Below are 12673 nucleotides of genomic sequence, written 5' to 3'. Positions count from 1 at the left end.
GGTTATAATTTTTTTTAGCTTCAGTTTTAATTTTATATTTTCTCCACAAAACGACAGAAATCCTACGACCAAAACATGCCAACCTTTCTTCCTCTCTCAAAAATTTCAACTCCTTTGTTTTTCTTCTGCCTGTGTGTTTGGTTTGAGAGCTCTTAAACCCTTTATTGTTTCCATTTTCAGAGCTCATATTTTTCTTCTTTTACTGCAACTTTTTCATAGTTAATAACATAGCAGTAAGGAAATATTTTTAGTTAAGACCATGAGGCACCCACATTCAAGTTTGCCCCCGGGGTTTAGATTTCACCCCACTGATGAGGAACTCATCCTTCATTATCTAATGAAGAAACTGAGGCACCCACATTCCTAGATTTCACCCTACTGATCAAGAACTCATCCTTCAAAATTTTAGTTAACACCATGAGACACCCACATTCAACTGTGCCTCCAGGATTTAGGTTTCACCCCACGGACGAAGAACTCATCCTTCATTATCTAATGAAGAAACTGAGCTCCTCAGCTTTCCCCGTTTCCATCATCGCGGACGTCGATATCTATCAGTTCGATCCCTGGGACTTACCAGGTGAGACTCGCTTTAATAACCCTTTCAATGTTATCATCTAAAGAATCATTCATAAATCATTACATAGCTTCTTGTTATAGTTTAAAGCTTGTTCTTGTGGTCGTACTGTTTCTTTTTTTTTTTTTTTTGTTGGATCAGATAAAGCTGTGCTCGGTGAGAAAGAATGGTACTTCTTCTGCCCGAGAGACAGAAAGTACCCAAATGGTGCAAGGCCAAACAGGGCAACAAGGTCAGGGTTTTGGAAAGCAACAGGGACTGTTAAGATTATAGTTGCATCCTCAATGGCAGCTGGGAGGGGTGGATGCATTTCAATATTGGTGTAAAGGAAGCTTTGGTGTTTCACAGATAAAACAAGCCAAGCACACATCTTTAAACAGATTTTTTATTCCAAACTCACACTTATTATTACAGTTCTTATAGATTCTAATTACATGATAACAGAAACAAACCGGAATATAACAACCAAACTGGTTATAAACTCGACTGACACCGACTTTTACTAATTGTCTGAACCACAATATCATAATACGTCTTGTATTTTCTTATAAAGAGAAAGTAGAAGAAGGAATGGCACGACATTGGTTTGCGGGTAGCAAACTTTTTCAATTATCGGCTCCCTCCACATTGGGTTGTCCCAGAGACAACTCCAAGCTAAGTTCTTCTTGATGGTGATGAGTAATAACATGTTCATCAGCAGTACTGCCACTACCATAGGCCATTGCATTTATGCCAAGGAAGTCGATTTCTCTCCCCACTTCAACCCTATAGTAGGAAGAACCATCTTCAACTTGCACTTGGTACAAGGTGAATCTGTCACCAACATTTAAGTTGTTATAAATAACAAAGTTTCTCCATAATCTACCTGAGAAAACGGGTTTGTTGTACCCTTTCGTGCGGATAGAGTAAAGAATTGGCCAGAATCTTGTGCCGTGCAAAAACTGAAATATGAGGGCAGGACCTCCATTGAAAGGCGGCAAGGACCTCTGGATTGCTGACGGAACCGCCAATCTCTTCTTGATGTCACTCTCCGAGAGAAATTTTGAGAAAACAAGTTTGGAGTGAGCTGCCATGATAGCTGGGTGAAGAATGTGTGTGCAAAGAGTGGATGATCCATTGTATGTGGGAAGGGCTATAAATTTATTGTCTGGTATTCGGAAGTCTTTGATCTACTACTTTGTTGATACCCAATATAAAATTCATATATTTTAATTAGAGGTCAATTTTTGCTTCTCCGGTTGCAATTTTTTTACATTATTTTTGTAGATAACGTGATCAATGTACTTACAGCCTAAATCTTGGGCACCAGAATCTCTACTTGACACCATTGGATGATATTTAAGATAAGAAGGCCAAAATGACAAATTACATATGTTTATATTATGATTTAACCTTTAAATTATATATTTTTTATTTTAATATTTACACTATCATTTTTGCTTTAATTTATCCAAAATAAAATTTCCCAATAACAACGTGATACGTCTCACATTTTAATTGGAAGCAGATAATTTTGTAAGTGAAATATATAATTAACATGAAAATGATAATTTATGAGCCAAGAAATATCTCAAATTTTACTATATTTGTCTCACAAAATTTATGGCTAATCTACTCTCGAATCCACTATTGACTCTTAAACTACACCTTATACAACTTTCTTTTGGACCAACTACTAGGCTTATTGATAAAAGTAGCGAAATTTTCGGTATGTGAGATAATATAAGAAATGACTTTCGTTAATATAATTTGATTAAATTCAATTTTCGAAACTTTACGTGTGCATGAAAGAGACGTCAATTTTCAAAAGTTACGTGTCCTTGGTCGACTTGACCATATTCAGCCAGCGTCCTTACAATATTGTTTGGGGTTTTGTAACGGTTCTACTGTGTGTTGAATTAAAAAATTATAATAAATTGTTTTACTCTAATAACATAAAAAATATATAAAAATTTATATACGCACGAACAATAACACAAACACAAAATAATATGAGCACAACACCAGACAACACCAGAGGTGAATCTAAGGAGTTGTTAGAGGTCTCGTCCCCTAAAATGAAAAGTTGTTATTTTGACTTTTAAAAAAAAATTAAATTAGTAAAGGTAAAATTATATTTTACCCCCTAAATTTATGAAATTTTAATTTAATCCTTTAAAATTATAAATATATAGACTATTAAAATTTAAAATTTCATTTCGAACCCTAAAAACTTTTCTAGCTTCACCCCTTCGCACGAACCTAAAATATATATTAAAATTAGTAACAAAATATAATATTTTAAATAAAAGATGCAAACACGGAACACAAATTTTCATATAATTTTACACTAAATTGAACACGAAGAAAAATGATCCCTACAAAATAAGGCTGTGTATGCAAAGAGTAGATGATGAATTGTATGTGAATTCGAGAGTAGATTAAGATATAAATTTTGTAAAGTTAGATTCTATATTTTTACTGAAAAGTTAGTAAATTAATTTATGTGTTAGATAAAAAAAGTAAATTGGTTCTTTTCTTAAAATTTTCATCTATTTCTAATTTTAAGTAATGACTTGACTGATGGAACAACCAAATAGTAATATGTAGTGTGCCATGTATATATCATGCTAATATGACATATTTTGTCATATCACCAAATATTTAAAATCAAACAAATCTCAAAAATAAATATTCTTTTAATAATTATTTTAAAATTACATCCAAAATGAATCTAGATATATGGTTGTCCAAGCTCATTGCCTGGTTTTTTAAATAACCATAAAAAAATTATAGAAATTATAAAAATAATTTAATGAGAAATTGTTTTTTTATGAAATTATTATAAAAAAACAATGTTCAGAATGAACTTTGACAAATAATGACTAAATTACAAACTTTTAAATAACTAGGGAAAAATCACAAAGCAGGGTCACACGACCGTATGCCTGGACCATATTAAAAACTGAGACAATGTAAGATGGAGTCACACAACCGTGTATCCAGACTGTGTAACTCATTGAAACTGTGTGGACCTAAATGCAAAATTTCACAAACAATCACACAGTCGTGTGGCTGGGCCATGTGAGAGACTAAGACCGTGTTTAACCGAAACCTCCCAATTCAAAACAGACCACACGGTCGTGTCACTTGCTCATGTACAAGCCCGTGTATGCTAATAAATACCTTAATATACAAGCTACCAAACCAAAAAACTTTATCTAGGTCATTAATATACATTTAATCATTACTTAAGTCAACCAAAATGCACCAAAAACCTGCCGAAACATTTCATTTTCCTATTTCTAACCAATATGCCCAAGGCACCATCACAAACAAGAATCAATTTCAAATTATTTCCTATTTCATTCCAAAAATGGATATTGATCAAACATTTATCTTATGCACAAACTAAATGTCAATTTTTAATCATCTAACATTGACCAAAAATGTCAAATCTATAACTTATAAGGTGGATATCCAAACACCAAATTACCATCTCACATAATAAGCTTAATAAGCTCATAATTCAAAACAATACACCTTACCTTAAATCCTACAATTACAAAATAACATATTTAACTAAACAATTTTCTCTTACTACAATTCAAATCATCGGTGAATTCATCGAGTATATAATACATAAAACATTTCATTCAATATAATTCGATCTCAATCGAAGTTATAACATCAAACCATTAAACATATGCACTTTTACATTATATAACTTACTTCATCTCATTATAATACTTTTACCATTCATCTAATTTCAAAAACAATGTCAGTTTAGCCGGATGAACTATAATAAATAAATACAGATACATGATTATCCACCCAAAACATGTCTGATTGCTCAAACGAGCTTTACCATCCAAGAACACACCTGGCATTGAGTGTCAAATCCGTAGGCTAAACATCCCTCAAAAAACACGTCTAGACACTAAGTGTGTAAAACACCCGGTTATCTTTGTTAACCAGAAATTAAGGAAAGCTAGGATTAAATTTAAAGGATTAGTAAATTGTCAAACTCCACCAGAAAATTTAAAAATTATAATGATCGAATTGTGATTAGTTGGATCTCAATTTTGGTTCGGTTAGGACAAAACTGACCGGTTCCATAGTGGGAAACAAAATGATTAATGGTGAATGGTTGTCACAGCCAGTGAAGATCATGCCAAATGAGTATATATATAGGTGTGTGTGGAGACAGAATTTCCTCAATTTTGTTTACAAAATTTTCTTTCTATAACATCATCTTCTTTAGTCGCTTTGAAGAAAAAGAGGATGTAGTTGAAGGAAGCTCTACATGTCGCAATAATCGTGTGAATTGAAGTCTAGTAGTAGAGAAATTGAAGAACTAGTAAGCTTCCTTACCTCTCTATACCTAAGGATTGAATAAAGATGTAGAGTAAGAATGCTTAAAAGTTTCTGCATAATGATGGATTCTGGGTTTTAAAGGTCGAACACCTCTAGCATTCGGACAAACTAAGTTGTCAAAGACAAAAGAAGCAATAATTGTTGTTTGTCTATGAATGCGTTTCGATGTTTGGATATTTGGCGTACCGTGTGTGGGTATATAGATTTTAGTGAAACTACAATAGAAATTTCATGGCATGATTAGTTTTTGGTGAACCTAGTAAGAGTACATCTCAGAAGTGAAGAAAAATTAAGGATTTGAGTAGGTAAGGAATATGGGGTTTTTCTTAAGAAATTTCATATACATTTCATTTAATATACATGGAAAATGATATGTGAATATCGTGTTGATGTAAAAATGTTGTGTATATGTATTGTGTAAATGAAGAGCAAGAGAAAAAGAGTGAAGATCACATTGGGGATAAAAGCAAAGGAGTAGCCAAATAGTAAAGAATGAAGAGAAAAGTTATTCAAATATTTTGTTGTAAGTATATCAAGAATTTTACTTATTTAATTAAACCCTAAATGGAAAGCTTGATAAATTAGTTTAGTATTATACATGAAATTTATTTATATATGAAAATGATGATTTGATTTATGGAATTACTGGAATATGAAATTTCATTTTGTTATGAATTCAAAAGTGTATGTATAGTGAAATTTGATGAAAAAGACTAAATTGTAAGAGTGTAAAAGTTAGGTAAGTGAAATAGTTATTGATACGAAGTATTAAAGTGAAATGTTGAGTGCTAATAAAGCAAATGTCAAAGTGTAATTTGATAATTGTTGATTCTATGTAGATAATGACTAGATTGTAACAAGAGTAAAGTTTGAATTAGTTTACTTGTTGAGTAGATGAAATAACATTATAGTTAAAATGCTCATGTAGATAAAATAAGAACTAGTAGGATATAAATGAAATGTCATTAGGAAAATGATTAAGCACGCAAGTGATTGTGGCACTACAGTGCAAAGTGATATCCGCACTTCCGTGCGAAGAATAATGACACTTAGGTGCATCTTATTTATATTTCTGTATATCCTATTATATTCTGTTGAGTCTATATTTGGGCAATAGCAATATCAGGTAAGTGAATGAAAGTGGCATAGGTAAGTAAATTGAAACTTGTGGAATTGATGTTTCAATAAAGTTATTATGGAAACAATATTTGAATATGGTGATTGAATGAAATATTAGTAGTATATATTTATATATGTATATATATTTATATATGTTAATGTATAGGAAATTAATTTTAATTGCATGGCATGATTCTTGATATACTTACTAAGTTTTCATGAGCTTAACGCTTTTCTTTTAAATGCGTAGACGAAGATCCTTTTAAAGCTAGAAGGTGAAGGTTGATCTCTACTCATCTCATCCCAAATCAAGCTTTGAAGAGAGTATGAACCTAGAATTTTGGGCATTAGTTTTTGACATGTACATGGGAAAATGTTAGAAATGATTATGGTCGAATTCAATGAAAGAGTTTATACTTTGGTTCATTTTGCAAATCTTGTTGTTTGGATTTATATGTGTTGAAATTGAGATGAATTAGGTGATAGTCAATGTTGGATTTGGCATGCTTAAATTAGTTTTTAAAATTGAATTATGTGATATTTTGATGAGGAAACATGTTTGATGATATTTTGGAAGTGATGAAATTTTTTATGATTGTTGGAGCTTGGTTTTAAGTGTTACAAACATGTTACAAGTACTTTATTTTCAGTATCGCGATACTCAAAATTCGGTATTACGATACCAACCCAATGTCACGATACCCAACCCTTAATATTGCAACATTGAGGCAGGGGAGGCTCAAGTGAGAATTTGTTTCCGATATTGCGATATCCAAAGCTCAGTATCACGATACCCACTCAATGTCATGATACCCACTTTTGAGTGTCACAATGTTGATCCTATATACCCCGTTTTGTATCGTTTAAACACTGAATAACCCCATTTGTAATTAAAGTTTAAGGATAAAACCATAATATAACATAATAATAGAAATAAACCCAAAATACAACAACTGTAGTAGCCCAATTTTGCTCAGCCCAACAAAAATAAATAAACCAAAACAAATAAATCAAAGTTCATTAAATAGTCCATATTACAAAAAAACTCTAAAGCCCAATAGCCCAAAACCTAAACAAAAAAAAAGAAAGAAAACCTTAATTCCCCTAAGACTTCACCAGCCGCTGCTGCTCCTCTCCACGCCAGTAGGCACGTCACCTAAGGTCTGCCCCTACCATCGTTTCACCTGTAACGACTCGAAATTCACGGGTATTAGAAAAGTGCATTTTTAGGTCATCGTATTTGTAAAACGAATTAGTAAATATTTATTAAAAATATTTACGAAGTTAGTTGTGAGGTTAATAAGGTTTTAGTTAGGAGAATTAGCTTGAATTAAGGTTAATTAGGTATAAGGATTAAATTGAATAAAGTGTGAAAGCTTAATTATAGATTAAAGAAAAGTTGAAGATTAAATAAATAAATAAACCAAATTGTGACAATTGTGAGGTAATAATAACGTACATGTGTAATAAATACATATATACATTTGTAATACATATATGTATTTACTTATTATTTAAGAAATAATAATTTTATGTTAATATATTATTATATTAATATAATAAACATAAAATAAAACAAATGAAATAGAAACTGAAACAGAGAAGGGGAAAGAAGAACGAAAAAGAAAATTAGGGTTTAAGGTTCAAAGCTTGATTGTTAAGTCAATTTAATCCCCTTTCTTGTAATTTTTATGTTTTGGAATCCTAGAAAAAATATTATTTGATTTAAGTTGAAATTTTGAAAGTTAATGGATTTTTAGATATTGTTCATGTTGAATAAATTGAGGTATTAGGGTTAAATTGATAGAATTTCAAGTTAGAAGTGAAAAGGATTTAATTGTAAAATAAATATAAGTTTTAAGTAATAGGGACTAAATCGAGAGAACTTAAAAATTAGGGATTTATGGTGAAATTAGAGAGTTAAATTTAGTTTTAAGTGTTAATTGAATGAAAACATAGAATAAATTATGAAGAAAATAAAGTTAGTTTTGGTTAGGGATTAAATTGGAATTTAGGCAAAAGTTGAGTATAAATTGAAATATTCAATGTTAAATTGTGTTATATTGATGATTTTTAATTGTTTTAATTAGGCAACTAACATTGAGCCAGAGACCTCGGCTAAGAAAGGAAAAACAAAGTTAACGAGGAATAGCTCGGGAATTACGGTTTGTATTTTTATAATCCGAATCTAGTAAATATTAATTGTTGTATTTTTTATTTAATGATTATAGTAAGTGAATAAGGTGAGTAAATAGTATTATGATATTGAATTGAAAATATGTGAGTTTATGATTAATGTGATATTTGAATATTGGATGATTTTGGTAATTGAAAAGTGATCTGAAACCCTATTAACAGTATTGGGCTGAGCCAGATATAGTTGGTATGCCATAGGATCGAAAGTGCTTAAGGATGCTTTGACTTCGAGTCGATGAGACACTAGGTGTCAAATTATTACTTCGGATAAATTTGATGAGGTATTGGGTACCAACTTACTTCGACATGGCCGATGAGACACTAGGTGTCAACTTATAGCTTTGAATTATTCGATGAGGCATTGGGTGCCATACTGGTGTGTTTTGGTTAGATCCGTGTATCCGCCAAAGTTCGAGTCTTGTTAATAGGGGTAAATAAATGAATTGGCAATATGAATGATATTGGATGATTTTGAACATGAATTGTATTGGGATATTAAATAGAGTTATGAAATTGAAATGTATGAACCAATGGGTTCATGAAATGAATATTGGTATAGTGAAATTATATGTGTATCCTATTGAGAAAGTTATTTAAATATCAATTATGAAATTGAAATAGTAAGAAATGAGAATTGATAGTGTTATAAATGATGTGTTATGAAATTGATTTTTTTTGAATGATTTTTGTTATGTGTGTTTATATATATAAATATTGTAAAGTCTTATTAATAAATATTCAGATTATAGAAACACCACTGAGTTTATACTCAGCGCACGGTTTGTTTCCATGCGCAAGTTAGGTTAAAATTAGAACATTGAATCAGCATCCAAAGATGATCCCGAACTCAAAGTGGTGAATTATATTTCTATTTAAGTAATGGCATGTACCTAGGAATGTTTATGTTTGTTATTTGAATAGTGAATGTAAAAGATGATATAAGATGCTATTGGTTACTTATATATATATAGGTTTAAATGTTATGTTGAGATTATAAAATACTATGTTTTGGTATGAAATTAGATTTGGTTTGAATGAAGTTAATTGAATTGGTTTGAATAGTATATGTGAAATATTTATAAATATACGTTAGATAGGTCAATAGGTTGATAGTTTTAGCATGTTTTAGGTGTACTTGAATATATTTTGCATTGGTTGAATGATTGGCTTGTATGTTGCTTGAAGTTCAAAATTTGCAGGGTTGGTAAACTTAATGTATAAGGCTTATTTTGAGTCCACACGGGCGTGTCACCAGACCGTGTGAGACACGCGGCTTATACACGGGTATATGGTTAGGCCGTGTGTCCCCTGCATCTTTAAAATTTAGAATAGAATGCTCAGTAAATTACACACAGACAGAGATATGGGCGTATGTCCCAGCCGTGTAAGGCACACAGGCGTGTGACTGGCCGTGTGGCTAGCCGTGTGGCCTAAGTCAGAGAGTTACCCGAGGTCAGACACGGCTTGAAGCATGGGCGTATTTAGGATCACACAGGCGTGTCTCTAAACCACACGGGCGTGTGAGCCTTGTACTTAGGAAAAATTTTGAAATTTCATGAAAAAAAATTTTCTGACTTTCTGATTGAGTCCCGATTTGTTTCTAACATGTGATTTGGGCCTCGAGGGCTTAATAAAGGGACATTATGATTAAATTATGATATGTATGTTATGTTATTATATGAATGTTTATATTTGTTCTAAAATGTCCGATAATGCTCCGTAAGTTTGTTCTGGCAACGGATAAGGGTTACGGGGTGTTACATCACCAAAATGGCAAAGACACAACTCCCCATCATTGTTGACCACCACCACCACCTGCAAGAGGAAAAAACACAAAAGCAGAAACAGAAAAGCAAGAAAAAACAATAAAATATGTAATCAATTTGGCTATAAAAGCCATAACAAACACGTGTATTGTTTTCAACAAGCAATCGAATAGAAAAAAGATCGAATACAAAAAAAAATTAAGTTGTTCATCTCTTTTGTTACTTTTTATTTCAAAAAATATAAAGAATAAAATAAGATTTTAAATCTTACCCGTTCATCGCCATTCCCTCCTCCGCTCGGAAAGGTCTTCGAACCCCTTAGGGTTCGTCTACAGCCACATCGAAAAAGAGAAATCAAAAGTTCTCTCGGGCTTCAGTCGAACTTTGATTGAGTTTTTGAATGATCTATTACTAGATCTATGATCTACACAAGAAAAGGGGCTCGAGGGGAAATTTTTCAATTTTTCGGTCACCGGAGGCGGCAGTCGCCGTCGCCATCGTCGATGACCGGTGGCTATGGCGGAGACTCATCGACCCTATGGCCAGAGAGGAGAGGTCTTGAGAGAAAAAAAAAAAGAGAGGAAGAATGTTTAAAAAAAAACAGGTTTTAAAATGATTTTTTAAATATTTTTTAATTTATATAGGTTTAATGAAACTACGTCGTTTTGGCCTAGCTTCAGAAGCCCCAAAACAACGTCGTTTTGACGCTGACCCGAAGCCCCATTTTGGTCCTTATAATTTTTGGCATTATTTTAAATTGTCCTATTTCTTTTTTTTATTTCTACCCTTTTAGTTTATTTTCGTGCAATTTAGTCCACTTGACTCATAGGCAACCTATTTGGTTATGACACGTGTGCAATAATGGGAATAATAACCTTTTGGTCCCTGTTCATTTTTGCATTTTGTAATTTAGTCATTTATCTTGCTTTTTTTTTTTTACAATTCATGTTTTAAATTTTGTTTAAATTTTAATTTAATCCTTTATTTATTTAATTTCACTCCTTTACTTACTTTTTTTTTATTTTAGCACTTGAAATTTATGTTATTTGCATTTCCTTTTTTTTAACTATGCATTTTCAATTTTATCCTTAGATGGCTATTATTATTTTTATATTTATTAATATTGGTATTATGGTAGTAGTCATGTCATCACTATTGCTATTATTATGATATTATTATTATGAATTAATGTTATTACTATTATAATTGTATTATTATTTAGCATGGTTATTTTATTATTTATTTTTAATATTCTAATATTATCATTTTGTTTTTTTGTACCCACGTAACTATTTTATTTTATTTTTCCATTACCGTACTATGTATCATGTTTAAATATGTTTATCTATTTTCATACTATGCCCAAATAAATTAATTGCACATTGCATTAAATGTTATATTCATTTTTACCCGACACATAGGAAATAATTAGAATCAAGTGATGTTCTTTAATTAGGGGATTCGAGAAATCGTACCCTAACTTATGATGTACGACTTTCTCCTTGAACCAAAATAATTGGACATCCTTTTAAATTCAAGACACATAGGACTTAGGTAATAATCAAATGGCGATTATTCTTGTTTTCGATTATTCGAGACATCGTGCCCTAACTAATGGGGGATGATTTTCTTCTTGATTAACTCAAAATAAGAAGGTCTTTTCCACAAAATATAATTTAGTTAGTGATGTTTTAATCAAATAACATCAAGCAAAAAAAAGAGATCGTACTTTAAATTTTCTTTGAATTCTTAATTCTCGACACTAAGACATCAAGTAATCAACTAGATACTAATTTTAGGCGTTACGAGGGTGCTAATCTTTCCTCGTGCTTAACTGACTCCCGAACTCATTTCCTAGATTTTGTAGGCCGAAAATCATCGTTTTAGTAAATCTAACATTTTATTAAAATGATCAAATTACGAGATGATCCAATCACATCTAATAAAAAGGATAAGTAATGACTCCATTTTTGTTTTTTTAAAATAAAAAGTCAATTTCTAAAAAGTTTTCACAACAACCAAATTGGTTATAAACTCCATTAACTTTGTCTTATTGTCTCAACCATAATATCATAATACGTTCCAATATTTGTTACCTGCGGTAGGCTTCAATTATCTGCTCTCTCCACACTAGTTATAAACTTCACTTTTCCCACATATGGAGTAGTATCGGGTTGTCGCAGAATCAATTCCAAGCTAGGGCCTTAATGATTATCAGAAATAATCTTAAGACATGCTTCTTGTTAGTTTAGCAAAAGACTTAATTGAAGTATAGAACAAAAGATGAAATGAATGGATTAAATAATTCATTATCAATGCAGCCCTTATATACAAGTTTCAAGTAACAACCTCAACAAAAATTCAAATTGCTACTCCTACTAACAAGCTAACAACTCTTATTCCTACTAACAAGTTAACAAATCTCCCTAGGACTTAGTCTTATTTTTTAAAAAAATTGTTGCAGCCTTGAGATACTAACATTCTCCTCCTAACTCAAGTGCTGCAGACACCAAGTTTATTCTTAAGAAACTCAAAAACGACTTACATGAAAAATTTAGTAAAAATATTCGTCATCTGATCTCTGATTTGCAATAAACTAGCTTCTTCAATATTCACCTTCTATGAATTCCTTATTGACTAGTGTAGCTTCAAGAGTTAC

This window comes from Gossypium raimondii, chromosome 4, assembly GCF_025698545.1.
Source record: "Gossypium raimondii isolate GPD5lz chromosome 4, ASM2569854v1, whole genome shotgun sequence".
NCBI lineage: Eukaryota > Viridiplantae > Streptophyta > Magnoliopsida > Malvales > Malvaceae > Gossypium > Gossypium raimondii.
Note: the sequence above shows the minus strand (reverse complement) of the source record.